General features: G+C 44.8%; 1 protein-coding gene across 4 annotated transcripts in view; it reads right to left on the bottom strand.

The window, feature by feature from the left end:
• The window catches only part of PRDM1 (PR/SET domain 1), a 106,799-nt gene extending 84,070 nt beyond the window's left edge, over positions 1 to 22,729 (bottom strand). For 2 of the 4 annotated variants that reach the window (XM_015858772.3, XM_085543677.1), the window contains exons 1-3: positions 15,211 to 15,373; positions 14,625 to 14,719; positions 13,942 to 13,980 (exon numbers count right to left, since the gene is read on the bottom strand). The gene's annotated coding sequence lies outside the window, so the exon portion shown is untranslated. Of the gene's footprint in view, positions 1 to 13,941; positions 13,981 to 14,154; positions 14,259 to 14,624; positions 14,720 to 15,210; positions 15,374 to 22,614 lie in introns of those variants that run through there. The other 2 variants (XM_085543676.1, XM_085543678.1) reach the window with 2 other exon arrangements.
• Between the last annotated feature and the right edge of the window lie 279 nt (positions 22,730 to 23,008).

A 23,008-nucleotide genomic window follows, 5' to 3' on the forward strand; every position in this document is an offset into this window, starting at 1 on the left:
CAGGGAAGAAAAACACTTTTGTAAAATAGGCACGCAGTTCATTATTAATTCTAATTTAGAGGACATTAAGCATCTGCTCATGCCAAGCTGACCACAGTAAAGAGTGCAGCAATACAACAATGGTTTACTTTTGTGAGTCAGGAGGCATTCTGCTACACTGCTCCTTTCATTTTCTCAAAACTCTGGAAAGTTAGACTCAGTAGCTTCAGGCTACAAGGAGATACCAGACTGCATCTCCAAGATACAGAGATCCAAGAAAAGGACACAGACAAGGGGAGGGAGAACAATTGTTTCAAAAGCAGTTTAAAAAGGCAGGAGGGCTTTTTTCTGCGCAGTGAAAATGTGTTGTTTTGGAACGAATGAATAATGTTAAGCAATGCAAAACAAAACATGTCTCGTAAAGAGTTCCCAAACAAAATGTGAGGGTTTTTTTGTTTGTTTGTTTGTTTTTAATGCACGTTCTATTTTGAAAGGCACTCTGAGATGCTGTGTTTGGAAAATAAAAACATTTAAAAGTGTAAAAAAAAAGGTTCAACTAAAAACTTCCCAACTCCTAACCAGAACAACAACCTTAAATACGTAACCTTACGAGTTAATCGCTTTGGTTTCCAGAACAGCACATTCTGACAAATAAAGCATTAGTCACAAAAATCTCTTTTTTTATCCAACTCTAGCTGCAGAATTCTGGACAATTTCCCCAAATTCAGGGGATAGAAGAGCTGCTCTGACTTCCTTCGGATCACGCCATGCCAGGATGGTTGCCAAATATCACCAGCATTGGAGAGCTCTAACTGCCTTATTTCCACTCCGATCATTCTGGAGATAGGACAGCAAGAGATAACTAACAGAGAACATGGAAATCCCCACCCCCGTGAGGGGAGGAAAGCTGGAGGGAGGGGAATCGTATTGGGAATTTCCTTTCCAGGAGATGAATTTCCTGGGAGCCGGGCTGGCGGCTGGGGCATTTGCACGAAAGCTGTACTGAATGGCTACAGCAGAACACTGTATCAGCCCTAATTCTGTAAACCAGTAATGTCACTGCATTAATCAAATGCAGTTTTGTGATTTACTTGAGCAACATTTTGTGTCATGAAGTTACCTAACTTTCTTCTGTGCTTATTGAATAGTCACCCCCCCCCAGCTTTACTGGGCCTAACTTAAAACCTTAAGCCAGGTAACTTCATCGAACACAGATGCCTCTTACTCACATCATGCCTTAACAAACTCCACTCCTAATAACATTTTAAAGCTCTCCTTAAATAGAAGTCTCCTCCTGGTTGACAGCTGAGAACTACTATTGCTACTTTCCTATGCTTTCACCTGTTTTAATTTATAACAAGACTTTACAGCTACAGCTACTTTATTACCACTGGGAAAGGTTATATCAAAAGTGCATCCAAATATTTCAGTTTTTGTTTTCATGGATTTCTTTCCCTCCATTTTTCCTGCAGGAGAACCCAGGATACTTAACAGCATGCTGCACCTCACAAAACCTTCTGCTTACTACTCAGTGTCTGATACACTTCCTCCTTTTACTTACCAGTTACCATAGGTCAGCCGAAGCTGCAATTCATTATGCAGCTGAATAATTAATTCTTAGGAACATTCTTCATGAATCGTTGGGCAAGAAAGTGTAACTCATACTACCAAGTCTGTTGTTCCCCGTGCTAATGCTTTACAGGAAAAAATGTGACCATTTTTCACATCTACCTCAGCTAGTTAGGTCAGCCCTCACTTTCCTTAGAAGTCACCATGAAAAATAAAAGAAATCACAGCTTGGATGTTTGTTTCAGAGTACTTTGCAAAGCTTCTTTATTTAATCCTTTTGGGGAAGGAAAAAGGGAAATTTGTTGCTTTATTCCAATTCCCCAACTTCATAACTGGCAGTGAGTAACTCTGCATGGTTATTTCCCTCTATCATCCATTGTGGTGAAGCTGACAGTTGTTCCCAGCACAGTTACTAGGAAAACCCCCACAAAGTGTTAATTTTCATTATACAGTGCTAAAAGGACACACAACTGCAGCAAAGTGGCTATCACATAAAGTACTGAAGAGCTCTGGTGTACTAAACATTTATCTACTGTTTCAGCTAAGCAATAAAGTCAAAGCTTCAGAAGCATGGACAGCCCCACCAGTTTAACTCTTCCTCTTACAGAGGTGATGCTGGAGATGCAAGAGGATAGGAGTACCAGCACTGAACATCAGCTCTGTGTACCCAAGCTCAATCCAGGCCTCTCACATGAAGAGCACTGTAATAACTGTATTAAAAACTTTCTTTTACCACTTGACTCAGTCACAAATACACCTGCGCTCTTAAACACAGCTTAACAAGCAATAGCGAACATTTAAACTTTGCATTTCTCAATTTGAGGACAGATTTTTAGATTTACAGGAGCACAGACTTGCCACTCAGGTTGAGGGTTTTGGAGTTTAAAGAGCCTTACATCAGCTCAACTTGATGCAAAGTGAGATAAAGAACTGGTCAGATGTTCAGCATATAAAGCTGTTCTTAGAGGTGCCAAAAGAAATCATTTTGAGCCAAACAGTTGGTTTGATGGCTCCACTAATTACAGGCCAGCACTGTTCCTGCTGAGCTGAAGAAGGCCACGGCTTGTTGTCAAGCAGACAGATTAGCCACTGTCACCCATTAAGACCACCGCTTGAGTGTAGACAGAGACATGGAAGGAAACATAAGAAGGCTGCATGTGCATAACCAAACAGGCTACCTTGCTGAAAAGAAACCCCCTAAAGCCACATTCTGCTTCATTAGCACATGAAAATAAGGTAATTGAATACTTCATTCTCCCATCAAGAGCCAGGATCCATCACTCATGGAAATTGAGTTTTGATAAGGTGGGGTGTTTAAATGAGGCAGAAAGATTCTTTGAGTGTGTGTTACTTTGTTTATGTGGGAGAAATCCCACTTAAATGTAAGTGAAAAAGACATAAAAATCACTTTATCCCATGAATCACCGGAACACAACAAAGGCACTGCGAGGATGAAACTTAAGCAAACCCATCTTAAATTTATTCTGAGGAGAGGAGGCATTATGTTTTTTGCCGTGCTTATTTTTGTACTAGAAATCCCTGTTTCTCTGTTCTTTTTAAAAATCTTTTCTCCTTGAACTCTCTGAATAACTCCTATTTTTGATGATATTTAACATCTTATATACCAAGGTATTTTACTAACCTTTGTTTGTTTGTTTATGCACTTTATACTCTCAAGATTTTATTTTAAAGTTCAGCTCATGATCAAAATAAGAAAACAAATCTAGTGTAAGATCTATAATTTTCAGACTCAGACTGAGACAGCTCCTGCTTTAGGTCTGTAGCCTTTCTCGGGGTGGGGAGGGAGGGGAGGAAATAACACCAAAACAGAAGTTTGGGTGTTATTCCTGAAGATAAAGTATCCTGATATTTGAAAGGCAAAAACCTAAGCAGAAAGCATTTTATCTTTTTTAGCAAGCTAAACAGCAACTCATTTTCTCCCACTGACTGATCACCTTAAGTATGAAATACAGTGACTGGCATTTCCTCCAGAAAAAAAATATTTACGTAAATACTGCAAATAGACTCCTTGCCTCAGCCAAAAAATGCCTGCTGTGGTATTGCCAAGTCTTTCGTAGAAACTGCAATTACAGAGGCATGAAGATGTGTAGATTGGACCCTTGTTTCTCGGGGTTGTCTAAACGTTAAGTTAAAGCGGTACACTTCCTTCATTTAGAAACTGTTCTGCTGATATTTAATATCTAAACAGAAAGAAAAATAATATGACAGTACAGGGCAGCTCTTAGCCACTGACCACAAGGCTTTTAGTAAGATTTAACACAAACAACACCCCCCCCTCCCCACACACACAGACCTTTCTCAGACCCTTTAACAGAAAGGTATAAAAGGTCCTTTGCTTTTCTCGCTTCCTTGTGTGCACACACGTGCTAAAACAATTAAAAGATTTTCCTTCCTAGAAATTTGTGTAGGGACAGTGGTGCTAGGAAAGCATTCTTGTTAGGACTGGTTAAGCTGCATGTTTACAACACTTCCAAGGTATCTAAATGGCATTGGTGCTACGGAAGCACTACCACCCCTTTTCTAGGCCTTCTGCTCCCGCCCCATCTTTACAGCTGGCAGCAGAGCACAGCCAATCTCCAGTCCATCCCCTGTCAGATAACCCTGCATTACTTGATTTTCTGTGACCTGCTCTGCTGGGTGTGAGCTGTGCCAGGAGAAGGCTGAAGTGGAAGTAAAGTGAGAGCTTCAGCCATCTTGGAGCAGCACTTCTTGCAGCAATGCCACTTTGGTCAGATTATCAAGGGTGGACTAGATGGGCCTCTAAAAGGCTGAGTAGTGGTTGAGGAGGGGGCAACAACCACCAGCTGATAAGTGACCATTCTGCTGCTTTCAGAGCAAGGAAAACTGTGATTGAAGGAAATATCAATGGCTATAGGCTTTGTGATGGCAGTAGCATGGCTGCCACAGGCAAAGGACGAGGCCAGTAACCCTTTTCTGTGCAGACAGCTGAACAGACCATCCGAGCTAAATTAGCAGGCCACGAATTAACACCGCTTTTAGTGCCTGCCAGCAGAACTCAAATGTAAAACAAAACCATGTGGCCGAGGGTTGTGCAAAATGGTGTCATAGGCCTTACTGCATATTTTCCCTGCCCTTGGACTAGCAGAACATGCTGTGACAACTGTGCAACCAAAGCAAACATTTGCAAATTATACACAGCTTGTGATTTTCTATGGAATAAATCAGGATAAAGCAAAATTGGAACTTTATCTGACTCGCTATCTCTGAAAGAGTACTTTAAAAAAAAACAAAACTGCTTGAACAACAGTCCCTATCCACTGGTAAGATGCTGATTTCTCAGGCCTGAACACACTAAGCAAACAATGTGCCTTGGGAATTCATCTAGAACAAACTGGAGCTGCAGAGCCCACAGGGAAAAATGTGTATTATCAAAGTGCTAAGAGTTTTCCACAGCACGCTGAGCAAAAAATTGCAAGAGGTCCTCCACACATCAAACATGGACAGCAAACTAAGCTCTATGTGACCACAGTTACCCCCAAACCTCTGCCTCTCTGCTTCTTACCAAATATGCCTCAGAGACAGACCTACAAGTAACTTCCCCAGAGCCATGCCCATGCTCTGATCCTCATGTAAAACCCTCCTAATGCTGCTCCTGGCATAGCTGAGCCAATGGAAAATTCTTCCTGACATTCCCTGTTGCTGACAGGGCCCCAGCACTGAAGCAACAAGATAAATTACATCATAAGCTGCCAAGACGTCCATCACAACCAAAATCTGAATGCAGCAGAAGCAGAAAACTACTCAAGACTCTGATGAGGGCAGTTTTGACTCTAAAGTGGGATGTCTTCATTAGAAATAAATGATTTTAGGAATGTCACAGCAGTGAGCAAAACTTTGATTGTAAAAGTCTCTCTCTACCTTAATAAATAAAAGCATTAGTATTTCTGATGCAAGCAAGTCCAGCTACAGAAGATGAGAATTGCTGCCAGATGTAACAGCACATATTATTACAGTGCAAATATGTAACAGCACAAATCCACATAACCTACATAAAAAGCAAGCACTGTTCTGCCCATCTAAAACTAAATATAAATATTTTTAAGTGCTTAACAATATAGGACGATTTAACAGGTGTCATTATTTCTCTCAGGTGTAATCATCTTTCTCATTTGCCCATGCAAGAAAAGAAAAGCTATTTAATGAGCAGGCTGAAAGTGATGATTAATTAAACAACTTCCAGGGCCTGGGGGATCTTCCTCCATTTGGGATACATTTCCTCTGGAAGGCAAGAGCAGGCTTCTTCTCAGCCTTTTTGTTTCAGCCGGCATGTATTTGTAAAGTGTCGAAGATGCTTAAGCCGGTATGTGTCTGTAAAAGGTTGATGATGTTTCTCAGCTTACTTGTCAGCCGTTCTGGCAACAGCCATCCAGAAGTAACAATTGCCACCTTACGGGACAGCCTTTAGGCACTTGCAAGCAGTATTTCAGCTCTGTCCACGGCAAGATCGGGCATCAGATTCGATACTTAAAAAGCAGTGCTTGTGAACAGTATTTCTTCTTTTAGTCACCTGAGAGATCCAAATCTGCTGCTTTTTGAACTGAATACCACATGCACGAACTGAACCCCTGAAAATAACTCACCTCATCTAAGCTGGCTTGAGACTGGTTATCCAGTGAAAATTTGCAAACAACGAGCAAGAGAACAGGTCAGAGTTGATGAGACATGCGGCCCCTTTCCCTTTTTCTTACTACAACACCTCCAAGACCTTTGATCTGAATGTCGGTGGTGAAAACACACAAACAGATACGCTCTCTTATAATATACCCACAGGTGTACATTCCTAAAACTGTTACATTCCACTACCTTCAGCTGTGCTGCAAAACAATACCTTCAGAAACTGACCCCTTCTCTCCTCAGATCACACAGGCATCCCAGCAAGCAGGGTATGCTGGACACCAGCAATGGCTGCACTACAAATTCAAACAGTACATGTAAGAAGGGGAATGATGTGCAGGCTGAAGCTCTTCTGTGTTACTTACACTGAGCAACAACTTGCAGAGAAAGGGTGCTACTCCTGCTCAGCAAGAGCCAATGTGCATCTGAGCCAGGCAGCTGGAGCTTTGATGCTGGAAGTCTGAATTTAAGGCAAGTTTGACTCAGTTTTGCCAGTGCAGCAAGACTTAGAAATCTTGTGGAAATAGATGCAGCCCCGATGGATGTTCAGACCCCTCTCCACAACAGTGTACCACGAGATTGTTCACTTGGCTGGGGCTATTTAATGCAGAAACACACCACGCTACAGTTTGTACTTGTTTTTTTCAAAAAGCAGTCTCCAGCTTTGACAGCTTAACATCGGAGGCACTGCTCTTCGCCCTTAAAAACATGCCAGCATACTTCTGGAACTGGAAAGGAGGAAAAAAGCGTGAAGAATCCAGCAGTCCATTTTTCTCTCCGATTGTTCTGCGCAGTGTTTATCAGTAGGCTGCAGCTACATCCCCTTTTTTGTTAGAAAATTAAAAGTTGAACTGCAAGCATAAAAGCCACCGTGAACCATGCAATAACCTTCAGGCATTTTAAGAGCAGCAGAGGTTAGAAGGGCAGCTCCTGACTCTAAACAGCACCTATTGTTTCTTTTTCTTCTTGAATAACAAAAGCCGAGCTGAAAGCTATTTACCTGGTTTTACCTCAGTCAGATCTCATTTCCCCCCTTATTTTCAGTAGATGATCTTATCAAACGGTGTCGTTTTTAACAATTGCTTTGGTCAGATATATTTTTTCTCTTTCTCTTTTTCTTTTTTCTTTTTTAATTATTATTTAATTGGTAGGTTCTAAAATACTCAACTCGGGATACAAAGCCACAGCAGAAAAAAAACAACTAGAAGAGTTCAGGATTCTGCAGATGCACATTTGAAGTCAGGGCAGCTATTTCTGAAACTACAGATGAATACGCTTTCATTTTGAAATCACACAGGCCGACATAGTATAAGGCTCTGATCTTGCAAGCATTCCCACGCAAACTTTCAGCCCGCGCAGCCCATGTGTTCCCCCCACATCGCCGTCAGATTCGCAGAACTGGACGCTGAACTTGCGCAAGCGTGTCTGCAGAGCAAGGGTGGGAAAGATAAAATCCCCATCTGACAAAATGACGGGAGTTCTGTTACTGACAGCAGAGAGCACAATGTATTACTTGTATTATTTATGATATAGGAAAAAGAAGTTTGATTTCAAAACGAAAACCTTCCGTGAGTAGGTAACGTGTAGTTTTTCTGCCTGGCAGGGAGTGCTCTCCAGTTAACTTCAGATCCTGATATCCAGCCTAGCAAAATCCTAGCTACAGCTAAAATCAATCTACAGTATATATTTTACTTTACTGCTTTTAAAATGCAGTTGAAACATTAATTAAACTTAAAACAAAACTAAAAACCAACCAAACCAATCAAAAGCCTGTCTGTTATTTTTTTTTCTGTGTGTGAACAAAGCAATCACAAACAGTAGCAATCGTTTCTGATTTCTAGTTTTACTGAACTCTATGTATTAATTTATTTTCTTATTTCAGTTCCCCAAAATCTCTTTCCAGCATCTACCTCTTGTGTTTTGCATGTTTCCGAAATACATGTATTTTTTTTCATTTTCACAACATTTTAAATGAAAATATTGAACAAAATCACTCGCTCTGCAGGTGGCAAAATCTTCAAAAGCTGAACAGAGAAATTGTTTTATTGTTTCTCTCTATGAATTAAACTCCAGTCAGCATCTGCAGGCCCCAAGACACCACCTGACACAAAAATCTACAGCGCAACACCATGGCATTCGATTCTTCCTCACTGCCTGAAGTCTGTAAATACTATACGGAAATATAAAAAAGCCACTTATAACAGTAATATAACAGGACTTTTCATAGTTTCGTGCGGGTTGGAAGGGACCTTAGAGATCATCAAGACTTTTCTTTCCTATGAAAGCATCTTATACACTTGTATTTTTAGGAAATCCTTGGATAAAAATCTAGAACTTTTCCTTATAATAACATGCTATGAAATTTGTCTTTGTTGAATATTATCTGAGCAGGACTGGGCTCTCCAGTCAGTATAGTATTGGATCTTCAGCTGGTATAAATGGCCTTAACTCAACTGGAGGTGATGTTCAATCAGAACTAATTTAAGACATGCAAAGTGTTTCTGACAAATAAAACTGTAGATACAAAAAAGGCTGAAAACATTTCTTCACGCACTGCTTAGAAGTATACTGAAGACAATGTGTTTCTGTAAGTGGCCATGCAGCCCTACAATCAAGTTTAAAATTTAGTTATCATGTTTTCACTTTCAGCAAAGACCACATCACCAATAAAAAATAAAATCAAAGACTGAGGTGCATTAATTTTGGCATCAGCTCTTGTCCTTTTGCAGCACAATTTCCAACCAAAAGCTTTTCCTAACAATGGATGAAATCTAGATCTGAGTGCATGTAAAAATCAAATTAATTGCATATAATATTGGTTTTCTACAGAATCTTTTGAATCACTTGAGATGCTGTAATTACATATCTTTCCTGCTTTAATAAAATATTGGTGAAAGATTTACTTATTACTGTCCTTTATAACTCTGGAAGAACTGGCAAACTGAAAAGAGGAAAGTCACTTTCCAGTCTGTTCAAAGGAAGTGGAGTATACTCATTTCCACTTGAAGAAATCACTCTCTATCAGGCTATACAGACACTTCTGTGTAACCCTCTTCAGTGCAGCATCTGGGCACAATATTTTCAGCTTACTGCCTTTTTTTTTTTTTTCCTCACTGAAGATATTGCTAGTTTATAAACCTCAGAAAGATAATGAGCATAAGGTGAGAAGAAATTTCAGCAAAAATGTATGATTGTGCAGACAGTCACATTCCTCTCAGAGCTGCTGGAGTGGGGGAATGGGTAGGATTCATGATTTCTCATTTGTTTCCAAATCTGAACACACTCACTCACCCAAATATCCTATTTTTCAAATTACTATCTACCAAAGCCAGTTACTTCACTTCATTGCTTAAGAAAGCAAGTTTTGTCAAAAGCATTTGTGCTGAAATTCTTTTAAAAAATGCATTATACTTCAATAGGAAAGAAGATTTAGCTTGAACTTTAGAAAATGAGTGCCTCCCTCCTCTAAGACAGTTTTCCAATGTCTAACAAGAACAAGTTTACTAACACTGCTTTGAAAAATGTTTATAAGTGGCTTGGAAGAGAAAGGAAACTAATTTATTTCTCTTCTTTACTGTCTAACTATTGCTTGAGTCTTCTCACCACACAAGTTGCACACACTTAGCATTTTCAATTACTTCATATGGATGATGCAGTTCAGTAACTAAAACATTAAGACACTTGGCAGACACAATAAAACGATTCTGGGAAATAGATGTGGGGGGCAATGTTTCTGAACTTCTTCACACAGATTTCTAATGAGAGAGTTCCTAACAACAGTATTTAGGAACCTTTAACCATAAAAACAGCACAATCAGGAAACAATTTATAATATACCTACGTCTGGCAAGCTAGGAAAGATAGGAATGTTTCTGAAAATAATGATGCTCCTTTTCAGGTGTGACTTTGAGGGGGACAGCTACTTTCACAGGCTCGACGATGGAATTACAATACATATAATTCAGAAAGCATACGCCGTTGTGCAAGAGAAACGCACGAAAGGCTTAGAGGAGGAGGAGGAAAGTAAGGGAAACGTTATCCCATCTTCATTCCATGCTTCTGGAATGTGGGCAGATCATAGTAAAAGTTTAAGTGGCAAGAAGATTAAAGGAAAACTGCTAAAGCCAAAAAGGACACTCACATCATCTGGTGCAAGTCAGCCGTGGCTGCACAGATCTCAGTGGAGTTACATTGATTCACGCCAGCCCATGCTTTGGACCGACAGCTTCAGAGAAGATACCATTGATTAAATGTGTGTTCTGTTTCGACTGAAAGCTGCTCCCGCCGTCAGGGCACATCTTAGCCCAGCTGGAAGCCAGTCGGGCATTTTTCTTTTTGCTAGAAAGCACCCTATAGGCAAATTCCGTAATAAAAAAATAAATGCCTACATAAATTATCAACTACTGTTTGTTATTATTTATCATCTTTTGGCACATACAGGCATGCCAGGCACTTTAAATACACTGTAGACAGTTCCATGCCCTGTGGAGCTTAAAACATAGGGTCTGGTCACTTCTTTACTGAAAAATGTTCCAGCTACTCCAACACTCCAGTAGTGTTCCACAGGGTAGTAAGGCTGGACCCACTGCTCGTGTTAGCAGTTCCAGGTCTTAAGTAGTGAACATGGCAAGCAAGGGAGGATAAAACAGAAGGATGTATGTTAGAGGGAAAAGGCCCTGGTCAAGATGCACCTATACCCTTTCTGGCAACCTTTCTGAACCTGAGCATTTTCTCTGTAGGCTAACTGCATTCAGTTTTCACCAAAAGAAGCAAGTCTAAAAGCCTTATCATTCAAAATGTCATTGTGCAAGTACGTGATGTTAAGCATGTGGTTTCTAATGTGATACGACTCTAATAAAGAGATCCCAAACATCGGTTTTAATAAGAAAGAGGAATCAGGAACAGCAGCAGCAATTGTTGAATAGTGACACCCATATGGTTTCAAGCTTAGCCACCCATCCCTGCACTGAGCAGTGCGGCTGCACACACTGACAAGCCTTCCGCCCAGCCTTCAAAGGAAAAAGAAAAGTGGAACATGAGGCCAACTGTGAAACTGAAAGAGCTATCAGGTTTGAGGAGGGCTGGGGGGGGGGGGAGGAGGGGGGGAAGAAAGCTCATAAATTACAAGCGTAACGATGACGATTGCTTTTAGATTCACATCCTGCTTATTGGAAGTCACAATCACAGTCTCAGAGCATCCAAAAAAGAGTAACCTATCAACTCCCAGTAATTGTTTTTAGAACTATTCTTATCAGCAGGTATTTTTCTAAATGATACTTGGAACCCCCAAAAGTTTAATTTTTTACAGACGGAACAGATGCATACTGCAGGAGACTGACTGAAATGAACATACCTAATTTACAATTAATTATACATAGAGGCATATTTCCTTCTTTGCCCCATTCTCAGGGCCATAGCAGTTTCATGCTACTACTCCATTACGATCTCAAGTTGGGTATTTCACTTTTACAAGAACCAGCACAATATGATTGGCCACCCTTAGAGTTAAAAACCAACCAAACAAAAAAACTCCACAAACTTGCCTGAATGCTCCATTTGTGTAAGGCTTTTTGGAAATAATTGACCATTTTTATTATTTCATTATCGCTACTTTTAAAACATAGGTGGAGTCAGGTTAGTTTTCACTAGTTTATAATTAATTCATTTCGTGAAAAACAGGGAACGAGAAATCAAATTTGTGACAAGAGATAACCTGCATTCATTACAGTCATTTTCAAAAGTACAGTCCTGGCCATCAGGAACAGTATTCCCAAACTTACCAGTTAAGCACACAGCACTGCATTTCAATCATAGGCACAGGACATGAAACATTTACTGTTAAGTGCCTTAGCAAGTTCTTAACAGCTGCCGAGAACATGAGTGCTCCTGTGGCTTTTGGCAAGATTTAGCAGGTTTGGAAATCACCAAGATGAGATCTTGTAAAGGTATTTTGAGGATCAAGTCTCTCCAAAAATATAAACCATAATCTAGGTAATCATACAGGCAATTTGCAGTTAAACTGTCAATTGTACTACTCTGCCTCCTCTGTAGTTTTCACATTACATCACAGTATTTTAATTCTACAATGGAAAAAGTCACTATGAGCATTAGAGGTACTTGAAAAAACTTCAAAACTCCCACAGTGAAACACTGTGCTGCTTCTAAGTGTGGATACTTCTGAAATTATACAAGCTGCTATTTAAAGGTTACTCATTTCAAACCGAAATTGATGGAGCAATCATTTTCACTTCCATAAATAATACTTTACAGGAATTATAGATTGTTTTAACTTCTTAGACGTATTGTACTGACTTACCAATTTTATGTAAAATTATCTCCTTACTTGAAGTGTTCGATAAATATTCTTTTGAAGGATGCAGTGCCCCCATAAACTCATTACTACTGAAACACTAAAGACAGTGACACTGCCAGAAGGACAAGCCATGGGAATACAGCAGAAATACTTTCAGACAATCTAATTGGCTCCTATTTGCCTGAAAGGAATCACATATTTACAGGAGACGTATGTTTTGCAAACTGTTGTGGTCCAACTGGAATCAGTACTTAAATCAGCCAGAGCAAAACTGAATTCATCTGAACAGGAGGGTTAGGGCTTGAGTTAATTTGTCATTCATGATTATCACTTGGAAGTTCACTGACTTTATTAAAGACAACTACTGTGTGATAAGGACAGTGGAGGCACTATTAACCATGTCATTTAAATTGCTTCAGTTGGCGTCGTGCCCGAGCTCTGCAGCTCACTGTATCAGCACACTTGTTGCTGGCAAGGATTCAGTTTGGGGGAAGGGGGGGATAGAGGAACTCCTCAGGACTGAGCATGCTGCTGAGTTGCACCGTAACTCATGAGAACAAGCAGTATTACTCAGTCTGTGTATTTTCGATTGCTAAAGAAAAGAATAACAAAATAATGAAAGATGACAAGACTGTTCTTAAAGAAGAAATGGGAAAGCCTTTTACAATTGTTACAATTGCCATTTGAAAGTACCGGACTTTGCATCTTTTCCATCAGAGCGTTTAGCTTATAACTGCAGTGCACACAAAGAAACAGAGCCCCCCTAGCACTTGCTCTGCCCCAATGCTGTGATCCTGTATCTTCTTCCACCCCCTCCACCCCCCCCAGCACCTCCTGCTTTCACTTCACTCAGCCTGCAGCGAGAGCTTCCCTGCCTGGGCACGGTTTGTTTTCAGAGAGCAGTGAGAGTCCTTTAATTCCAGGCGAAAACCATGCAAAGCAGCACACAACGCATTTGGGAAAGCTGAAAATTAAGAAAGCACAGGGATTTTTCTTCCCGATTCACACTGAAATGAATACTATTGGATTTGCTGGAAACAACCAATTACATTAGGCAGATTACTTTCACATGGTACAAGCAGTCTCAGCGTTAACTTTTTCAATGCACTCTTCATCTCCCCTTTTCCTAAATTTACACATCCCGAATCATAAAACAAAGGGTGTCCTTTCCTCGGAATGGTGTCCCATTTTCAGAAGGGAATAATCCCTCCGCTCCAGCACTATCTGGGTGCAGAGCAGCACTGTCCTGCTTGCTAGCAGAGCTGTGCTCCCTGTGCTCGCAGGGTGCCCACAAGGGCCCCACGTTGCCCCTCACCACTGCTCAGGGACACGGGGACAGACACTGGGTAATACGATGGGCCTCATGAGTACAGTCAAATGCTCAGGTGGCCCCGAGGATGTAAGTGTTGGGGAAAGGCTCTTACCTTCTGCAAACCGTCCTCGGGTGTCTGCAAGCGAAGGATCTGGAGGCACAAAAGCAAAACCCCAAATGTAAGCGCACAGCCTGCAGCCGGCCCCGCTACTGTCCCTTCCACCCCCCCGCACCACAGACCACCTTCCCACTGCACTCATCCCCCACTGCTCTCCCCAGCACCGCCTGTTTGCCCTGTAACGCCAGCACCACCGCTCTCATTTACCTCTCACCATCTCCAGGGAAGGGAAGCACAGGGGAGGAAGAGAAAAGCAAATGCATAAAAGAAGCTTCAGAAACGCCAGTTTCAACTTCTTTACAATCCCAGATAAAGGTTAATGGTTAAACTCCTTTCTCTCCCTCCCACCCTCCCAATTATTGATGCCCTTCAAGAAACGAAATGTTGCTTTTTTTTTGTTGTTGTTGTTCCCGTTCACCACCAGCGCCGGGACAAACTGTCAACATCCCCCTCTTTATTTACGGGTTGAGCAACAGCAGTTCTTCAAACATCGACTTTTTTTTTTTTTTTTTTACGTTAATCCTGGAGAGAGACTCCACTTCTCTAAATCGCCGCACTGTGCCAACTTGTGTCGGATTTACTTTTAACAAACGGGAGCGGGGCGCCTGGCTCTTGCCCCATCCCCTGCCCCTCCACCTCGCAGCCCGCCCCGCAGCCCGGCACCACGCGACCCCCACCTGCTCCAAGTCCAGTGGGGGCTTCAAGGGAGGAAATCAAATCTGCCAAGTGGTTCCTTTCGGGCGCGTTCTTCAACCCGTCTGGAGGTTTAAACCTGCAAAACAAACACCTCTATTGAATGCAAACTAAGCTCGGGGGGCTCCCGGCAGACAGCTACTCTCAGTGTCTGGTTACACAAACATACCTACAGACAGGTTGGTGAGGAGTCCCTTGGAAGCCAAAAAGGGGGGGAGGAGAGGGGGTAACGAAAAATCAAAGTAGGCACAAAGTGTGGGAGGGGGGAAGGGGGGGGACGATGAATCAAAGTAGGCACAAAGTGTTGGGAGGGGGGGAAGGGGGGCACGGAGAGAGGGGAGGTGCGCGGCGGGAGGCAGGATTAATATCGAGAAGGGGCGGCCTGGGAAGGACCCGGGGGCTGGGGGGGGTCCCTCCGGGCGGCGGTGATAACACGTTATTGCGTACAGCCCCGCGTAAGACGAAGGAGGGAGCGAGCCGCGGAGGCTGCGGAAGGAGGCGGGGTGGGAGCGGGCTGCCCTGCGGCGGGGGGCCGCGAGGGTCTCCAGTTGTGCCACCCTCCTCGCTTACCTGCCGCTGCCCGCTGCCGCCTCATCGCGCCGGGCACAAATGGGCGGCGGGGCCGGGACGAGCGGGAGGAACGGCGACGGCAGTGACAGGAGCGGCTGGGGATGAAAATAAGAACCGCGCAATACGAGAGACGACCACCCCAATGAGCTGCAGCGAGAGGCGGTCCCCTCCGCCGGGGGCAGCGCTGCGGGGCGCCAGGCCCGGCCTGGGGGAGACGAGGAGAGCGGAGGGGAGGGACGGGGGGAGCCGCCCGCCCTGCCCGGCCCTGCCCTGCCCGCAGCAGGGTGCGCAGCCCCCGGCGCCCCGCCGGCCCGCGCGGTCGGGCCGCTTCCCGACTGTCACATGGCTGCCGCCGCCCCCGGAGGGTTTCGGGCCACGCTTCGCTTTCGCTTTAGCCCCGCCGTGGGGATGCAGCTCCTGGCGAGAGTCTTGAGGGGATTCTTAGAGAGTGAAGGGGGGGCTGAGGTGCACGGAGCTACTGCGGGGGCTCCCTCAGGAGCTGCCAGTCCGCCTCTGACCTTATGAGTGGGAAAAGTACCATTAATAATAGCATCACAGGTCTGGACGGTTAACGCTGCTCAGAGAGGAGCAAAAGGTGATGAGAGCGGTGCCCGAAGGCTGCCTGTGAAGGGCCCACCATGGGTGCATGCACCCCATAGCAGAGTTGTATGCTCCCAACAGTACTGGGGACCCAACAGTAGTTCCCTGATAGAGGTGCCTGCAAAGCAGGGTGTCTGGATCCTGCCGGCACCTCAGCCTTGTTTTGGGGTGAGCTCCACAGTTCTGGCCTTCCCTTGGTGCCCCTCATGGTCATGGCCAGTATCCCCAGACCTGCTCCCTTCCCCAGTGCCCAGCTGATGCCATGTGCCCACAGCATTCATTGTCTGCTTCATTTTCTCTTCAGTCACAATGCCGAGCTTGATCGTGCTTATCTGTGTTTTTCTGTAAGAAATCTCCATGAAATCAACACTAGGCAACAGCACTAGGCAGCAAGATACTGCAAAATGGGAAAATAGGACAGAACCTGACCCTAATTACACAGATCCCTCCTCATGTGCCCTCCCCAGTGACTGCCCAGAAACTGTGTCCTGAAGTTCAAACAGAAAACATTTTGCCAAAAGAGAATTACAGGGAAACAATAGCCTAATTTACCCTGTAAGAATAAGATCTCCTCCCTGAAAAGAGTAATCCAGATGAAAGAGGAGAGAGTGAGGGTGTAGGTGAGATGGCAGTCGTTGAGGCCTATTTGCTGGTGATCCTCAGGAGATTAAATCTGCCCTAACACAACAGAGTGAGGGGCTGGAATCAGGTTATCTGCCCTCCCCCCTACACACAGCATTTTTACCTACTCTGCTACCTTTGGAGGCACAGAAAACAAAAGGGAAGGGGGAAATGCAGAAAGTGAGAGGGAAGGACTTGACTTTTTAGTTTAAAATGAGGTGTGTGCCTACTAATCTGTTACCTCACTTCATTCCAGGGTGTTTTATGCTAAACGTTTTAGTAAAAATAGCATCAGTTCTACTTACAAACTGATAGAACTCAAGGAATATCAATGAAAGTTAGTAGTCCAATAGTCCTTCAATCATCTATGGTATTTTAGGTGAATTATATTTTTCTTTGCTTACTGGCCTTCTTGACATCAGAAAAGGTGGTCTCAAAGAAGTGAAGCAAATCCTCAAATCAGCTGAATGAAAGAACTTCCACCTTCAGAATCAGGGAGGAGGGAGAGCTGCCCGGCAGAACAGCGCACAAAGCAGAACGGCAGCAAAACAACATTGTGAGGTGCTCAAGCCTGTGCTGCATGTCAGAGTGGGCCAAGAATGCTTCAGGAGGGGGATGGATGAGCTCACAGCTGCCCCTTGGTGCAGTTTTCTCACTATTATAATTTACCAACTTTTATAGGAGAAAAATAATCAGCAAAGGACAAATTCAGACGCATACCTGGCAATAATAATAATAATTATTATTATAGTAAAGTTTACGGATGCTTGCAAGCTCTGTTTGTGATTTAAGCAGTTCTGAGTTTATTTATGGTAATGGCATGCATGAGTCTGAGTGACATCCTGCTCTGAAGAAAAGAGCTGTCAGAGAAGTGCTCCAGGACAGTCTGCACCTCGTTTGTCTCTGAGCCATACAGACAACCCATGTGTACAACCTGTGGCACAAGTGCTGGGTCAGGATGCCAGTGCAGGAAGGCACTCTTGCTGTGGGAATGAGGGAACAGCTTTCTGTTCCTGGGCTGAGCAGACTTCCTATGTCCTTGGGCAGGACACTGTGCCTTACATTTCCTATATAACATAAAGACTGTTTCTGTGAAGTGCACATCACGCATCCCTCTGTATTTCAGCCATACTAAGGACAGCAGCCTTTGGATCTTGTAACACAGAAAATGCTCAATCCCAATTGTGAAGGAGTCCATTTGAGAAACTTCCTTCCCTCTGAAATATCAGTTAGCACAGATACTGGAAAACAGTCTGTACTGAGTGAGAACTGTGTTAGTCACTAAAACGTGCTGCCTGTTTTCTTTCTAAGCTTCAATTAACTTGAATTTATCAAAGATCTCTTTCACGGCATAATCCCTCTCATCTTCTTCTCCTTGCCTAAAACAGGCGAGCATTTGGTTGGGCAAAAAGTAGTGCTGTAGGTCTGCAGGGGTATTTTGTAAGTGTTGGGATTTGTCCTTGTGTTTAAGTGGAGATAGGTATTGTTTTTTATTGCATTCAGTCAGCGCATTTGTGCAGTGTACTTAGAACACCAGATACACAGGCACTGTCTGATAGTCTGCAAACTGCCCAGATGTGTTAAATTAAAGTTATTCATATTAAAAGTTAAAAGAAAAAAATAAAAGAAGGGGTAGAACTTTTGTCTTTGTAGTTTTAAAGAAAATTTACACTGCATGATACATTGTTATTTAGACAGTTAGTAATGTTTTTGAGAGCTCCCAAGCCCCATCTTCAAAAATGTGGGGAGTTAATATTTTTCTGACATTCAGTGAAGCATCCTGATTCGGTAAGGCGCCATAACAACACACGGAAAGGGAGGAAATATTGTTTGATTTGTCCTACTTTATACTTATGTGTCATATCCAGTACTTTGGCTCTGTGAATCCAGTTGCAGACTCAGTGCTAGCAAGGAGGGCTAAAAGCTGTCCAAAGATGAATGCTGCTCCAGGCAGATGTAACACCAGGGGAATACTCATTCAATCCAAGCTGTAGCCAGTATTCACCCTCTGGTTATGGCTGGAGGTGGCTACTTCAGGGCAAGCTGCAAGAGCCCCAATAAAAGCATTTGTAGATTAATCTTGTTTCACCCTATCTCCTATTACTTAGACTTATTGACAAAGATTTGTGTCACTTCTAAATTTGATAATACAAAACAGCTTTATCGTTATTAGGAATATAGCTCTCCCTCTGTATGTTTTTTCTCTGACTGCCATTCAGACCTTGCAGTTGGTGACATGACAGTGAGTTCCACAAGTTAACTGTGCTTTATTCAGAAAATTCCTAAGATCTCTTTTCCATTTCCTCTTGCCCCATTTGTGTATTACTCATGTATGTCATGAGGGTGGCCGGGAACTTTCTAGTCTACCTTACATAACACCCATTCTGTTTTACAGATCTGTGTTGTTCACCTTACCCCTTGATTATCCCGATTACCCCTCTGAAGCAGCCATTGCTTTTCAAACCCTGCTGTTATTAGTAGCACTGACAGATCACGTTGCTTTTTACTGAGCCATTTTATTTCTGCTCTTTCCTTTCTAGGATCCCATTCCTGGCAGGATCTTCCCACTGAACCTCCCCAATGACCAAGGAAATGCAAACCTTTCTCCTACGCCTGCCTCCCCTTTCCTATGCTATCCAAGATTTAATTAGCTTCTTTTACTGCTAGTGCCCTCTGACTGAAGACTTGCACTCTGTTATCCACACCAGCGTCCAGATTTCCATCCTGAATCACAAGAGCGAGCGTAGAGGCAGATTGGTGGATGTGTTTTTCAGTCCCTGTGTCTGCTGTTTAACATTTGCCAAGCTTCCCTGGGCCTTTCTACAATTCCTCCCAGCCTGCCAAACTCCTGGCACTTGTGCTGTCAGAGATGGATGCAGCCCATTTACACATCACTTCCTTCCCTCTGCTGTGCTTCTTATCACCAGATAGAAAATGGGATTTTTTTATTTGAGTAGTAGAAAAAGGCACCAATGAAGCGAGGTCTCTTACGTACTCCAAAATACTCTTAAATGTTAGGAATATTAGGAGTGGTTAAACAGCCCCTTTTACCTTCTCCATTTGGATGTATCTGCCACAGGTGTGGGAGAGAGCCCCTTCCTTCTGGATTAGTGTTAAAGCGAGAGACATTGTTAAGAGGCTAATAAAAAAACCCAAGGAACCATAAATACAAAGTAATTTTTTAGGTAAATATGGTTGTTGGGTTTTTTCCCCTCTCTTTCCCAAGGAATGCTCAGCTGTTAGTGTTGCATTTGACAGCTTGTAAAAAGGTGAGTTTTCACTGAAGAGCAGGAACAGGTCGAAGAGAGACAAAGGCGTGCTCTGAGATAAAGAAATTGAGGCAAGCAGAAGTATCTGCTCCGCAGATTGAAGGTGTTGCATTACTCTGAGCAATGTCCAGAGAGGGAGAAGCCTGCACAGCAAAATGGTCATAAAATACAGTTTTTTTGTAAGGAAGACAGGAAATGTTTCTGTCCAAAAAGGAAAGAAAAAAAAGAAAAAAGACAGAAAAAGAAAAAGAAAAAAAAAAAGAAAAAAAGCAGCCCCCTCTGGTGCAGTTTTCCCATCTGGAGAGGAAAAGTGAGAGAGATCTCTTCCTTTCCCAAACCGGGTATCTCAAAAGAGAAAGCAAACCACACCTTGTGGAAGCCTTAGGGCTGTGCTTCGGGTCCCCCAGGCTGTGCTGAGTGGGAGTGCCCCAACCCCACACCTCTCCTGCAGCTGGCCCCGGGCAGGGCAGTGGAAGAGCCTGAAGCTGGGCTTGCTGGGACTTCATGGCTTATTTCGGCACACAGCTCAAAGGTCACTGTGTTAGCTAGAAGGAAAAACACTTGCTGCCTCATTCTTCCCTCAGGGTTTATTGCCAGCATGATTATATTTTCAGGAGTGACAAGGGAGGCCCTGATCCATAAATCTAAGGGAGATAGAGAGTGAGCTGATTATCCGACACCTCTTTCCCCACTCAAAGTCAATAACTTCAGCATCTCACAAGGTTACTTGCTGGAGCAAACAATCTCTGCCGGGCTCTGCCTGTTTGCAGCTGCTCAGCCATGGCCAGCCCAGCTTTCCTGAGCCATGACCCACCAGCTCAGCTTGCCAGCCACCCAGCCCCATCTCTGTGCCAACAGTGATATGGTCAGGCTGTCACTGAGAGGCTCTGCAGTTGAATTAGGAGGGCAAGTACGTGCTTGGGGGAACATCCCTGTTCCCCTTCCAAAACCCATCTGGTATCTCTCTAAACCCCCTTGCTTTTGAAACCCTCCCTCACCCCAAAAAGACTTAGCAGTGTTTTCATGACCAGGCAGTGATAAGGCTGTGCAAAACCTGTTATTTAAGACCAACCAAGGAAGACATGAGCAGCCTCCCGGCGTCTGATTACCCCCAGTACATTTACTGCGAGGGGTTACCATTGGCTTCCCCAGCGGTTAGCTGCGAACGCAACCAGCCGACGGTAACAAGTCCTTTGGCTGCCCGCAGGTGAAGCGGGTTTCCTGAACTCCGTACGATGGGAAGCAGCCTCTGCGGGAGGCTCCGAGATCGGGGCGACCGCGAAGCCGGTGAGGTGAGGAGCGGTCCGTCTCGACTCGGTTCGAGCCGCCCGCAACACCGCGGCTTTAAGGACTAAGTGAACTCCTCGGACTGAACCCAAACCCTTTGCCGAGGGACTTCCTGTTTTAGCAGAAATTCGTGCCGTTTAAAACACACTTTAAATAGATTTTTTTCCTTTCTTTTTCACGTAAACATCCGTAAAGAACGAAAAAATCCAAACCCAAAAGTCCCGGCGATGCTCACCGCCCTTCCCAGCACCGGGCGCCTTTCCCGAGCACCGACACTTTCCCCAACCTCAGCTGAGCCGCCCCTCTGCCCGAGAACCGCGGAGAAGATGCTTTTAAAAGTATTTTATCACAGCGTGCTCTTCATAGAAATAAAAGCATCCACCGATGCCGAACGGCTGCGTTATCCCCAGCTGCTGGGGTGGGGGGAAAGGCAAAAATACCCCGAGCTGAGCAGCGTTCATCTCCCTCCAGCCCCGCCCCACCCGCGCCCCTCAGCGCGGCTCTACCGGGGGTCCGGCCCTTCCCACCTGCGCGGAGCCGGGCCGGGGGCGGCCTCCTGGCTGTGGGGCTCCCCCCGGGCAGCGGCCCCTCTCCTCCTGGAGAGTCGTGAGTCCGCGTTTGTTCTGTATAATTGTTAATATTAGTGTTGTTTTACGCACGGCCAACGCGTCTCTACGAGGAGCGCGATGTAAATATCAGCCCCCACCGTAGTCCCGGCACAACAAAACCACGCTCATTTTCACACCCTTCCCAAAAATCTTTGGTCTCGTTGCGGTTGGCGTAAACCGTTCTGTGTAACCATAAATACAACGAGCGCGGAAACCGGATCGGATAACTCAGGGCAAAGAGGGCAGAGAGCAGAAAGTGAATAGATTACCACCCTGTTTTGTTCGTTTGTTGATTTTTAATATATATTTTCTGCGAGCAGAAGCAGCTTCCTTAAAATATACTTTAAAAAAATCTTTACTTGACGGCAATTGCATGGAAGCACCGCCTCGGAGAACACGGCAAAGCAGCCTGGATCGAGATCCGCTAATTAGAAAGCAACGAATGCCGCCGTGCCAGGAACATTTCCTCGGGCAGCGTCGCGGAGATACTAAGCGGAGGGGCAGCGGCTCCCGAGGGCGTGGGGGACACCTCCAAAACGGCTCCGCACTGCGGGGAGCAGCGCCGTTCCCCCGGCGGGATACGGAGCCGAGTGCCGGCCGCCGCCAGGCTCCGTGGAGCGGGGCGCAGCCGGGACACCTCTCCCCAGCCCCTCTCGTGTCGCTCCCCTCCGCCCCAATGTGTGGGTCCCACGCGGCGGGGGCCGGCGGCAGCGCCACGGTTCCGCCTCGGGGTGCGCAGCGGGCGAGAGTCGCGCTGCTGGTGAGGGGCAGAGCCCCGACCTCCAATCCCGGCCCCATCCATCCGCAAGCAGCACGAGCGGGTTAAAGGAAAAGCTTTGTCCCTGCTGGAAGGAGGAGGGAGGGGGAAAGAAAGGGGAGAAAGAGATGTCTGATGCTGTGGGTGTTGGAGTACGGTGGGAACCACCTGAGATGAAGATGCGAGGCAAGTTACATATCTATTAATCCGTCCATCCGCCCACCCGCTAATCCCACTGCTGTTCCCCAGCACTGGCACCCACCTGGGAAAGGCGCAGCAGGGCTACAGGTGTGCGGTGCTGTGCAGGGCAGGAGGAGGGCTAAGGGCAGCTGGAGTGAGAGCACGGGACTGCATTCATCCTCACATCTCTGGCTCCGGTGACCTCCAAGGAAGGAGTGCAGAGGGCTCAGCTTGGTAGGCTTTTCCCCATCAGCAGAGCCTGCAGTGCCCCACTTGGGTTCCTCCGTGTGAATTGTGTTGGTCGTCCAACATGAAGGACAGCAGCTAGCAGGGAAATGAGAGCCAATTGAGCCCTCCTGCCAGCCTAGCTGGGGCTGAGCTGGAGGTCAGTGAAGCGCAAAACTCCAGGGAAGGAGGAAACAAATGTTGGTGGATTGGGTATGGGCAAACTTGAACAAGCTGGAGGGGGAGAAGGA

This window comes from Coturnix japonica, chromosome 3 (assembly GCF_054131305.1).
Source record: "Coturnix japonica strain WE chromosome 3, WE-NBRP24, whole genome shotgun sequence".
In the NCBI taxonomy this organism is placed as follows: Eukaryota; Metazoa; Chordata; class Aves; order Galliformes; family Phasianidae; genus Coturnix; species Coturnix japonica.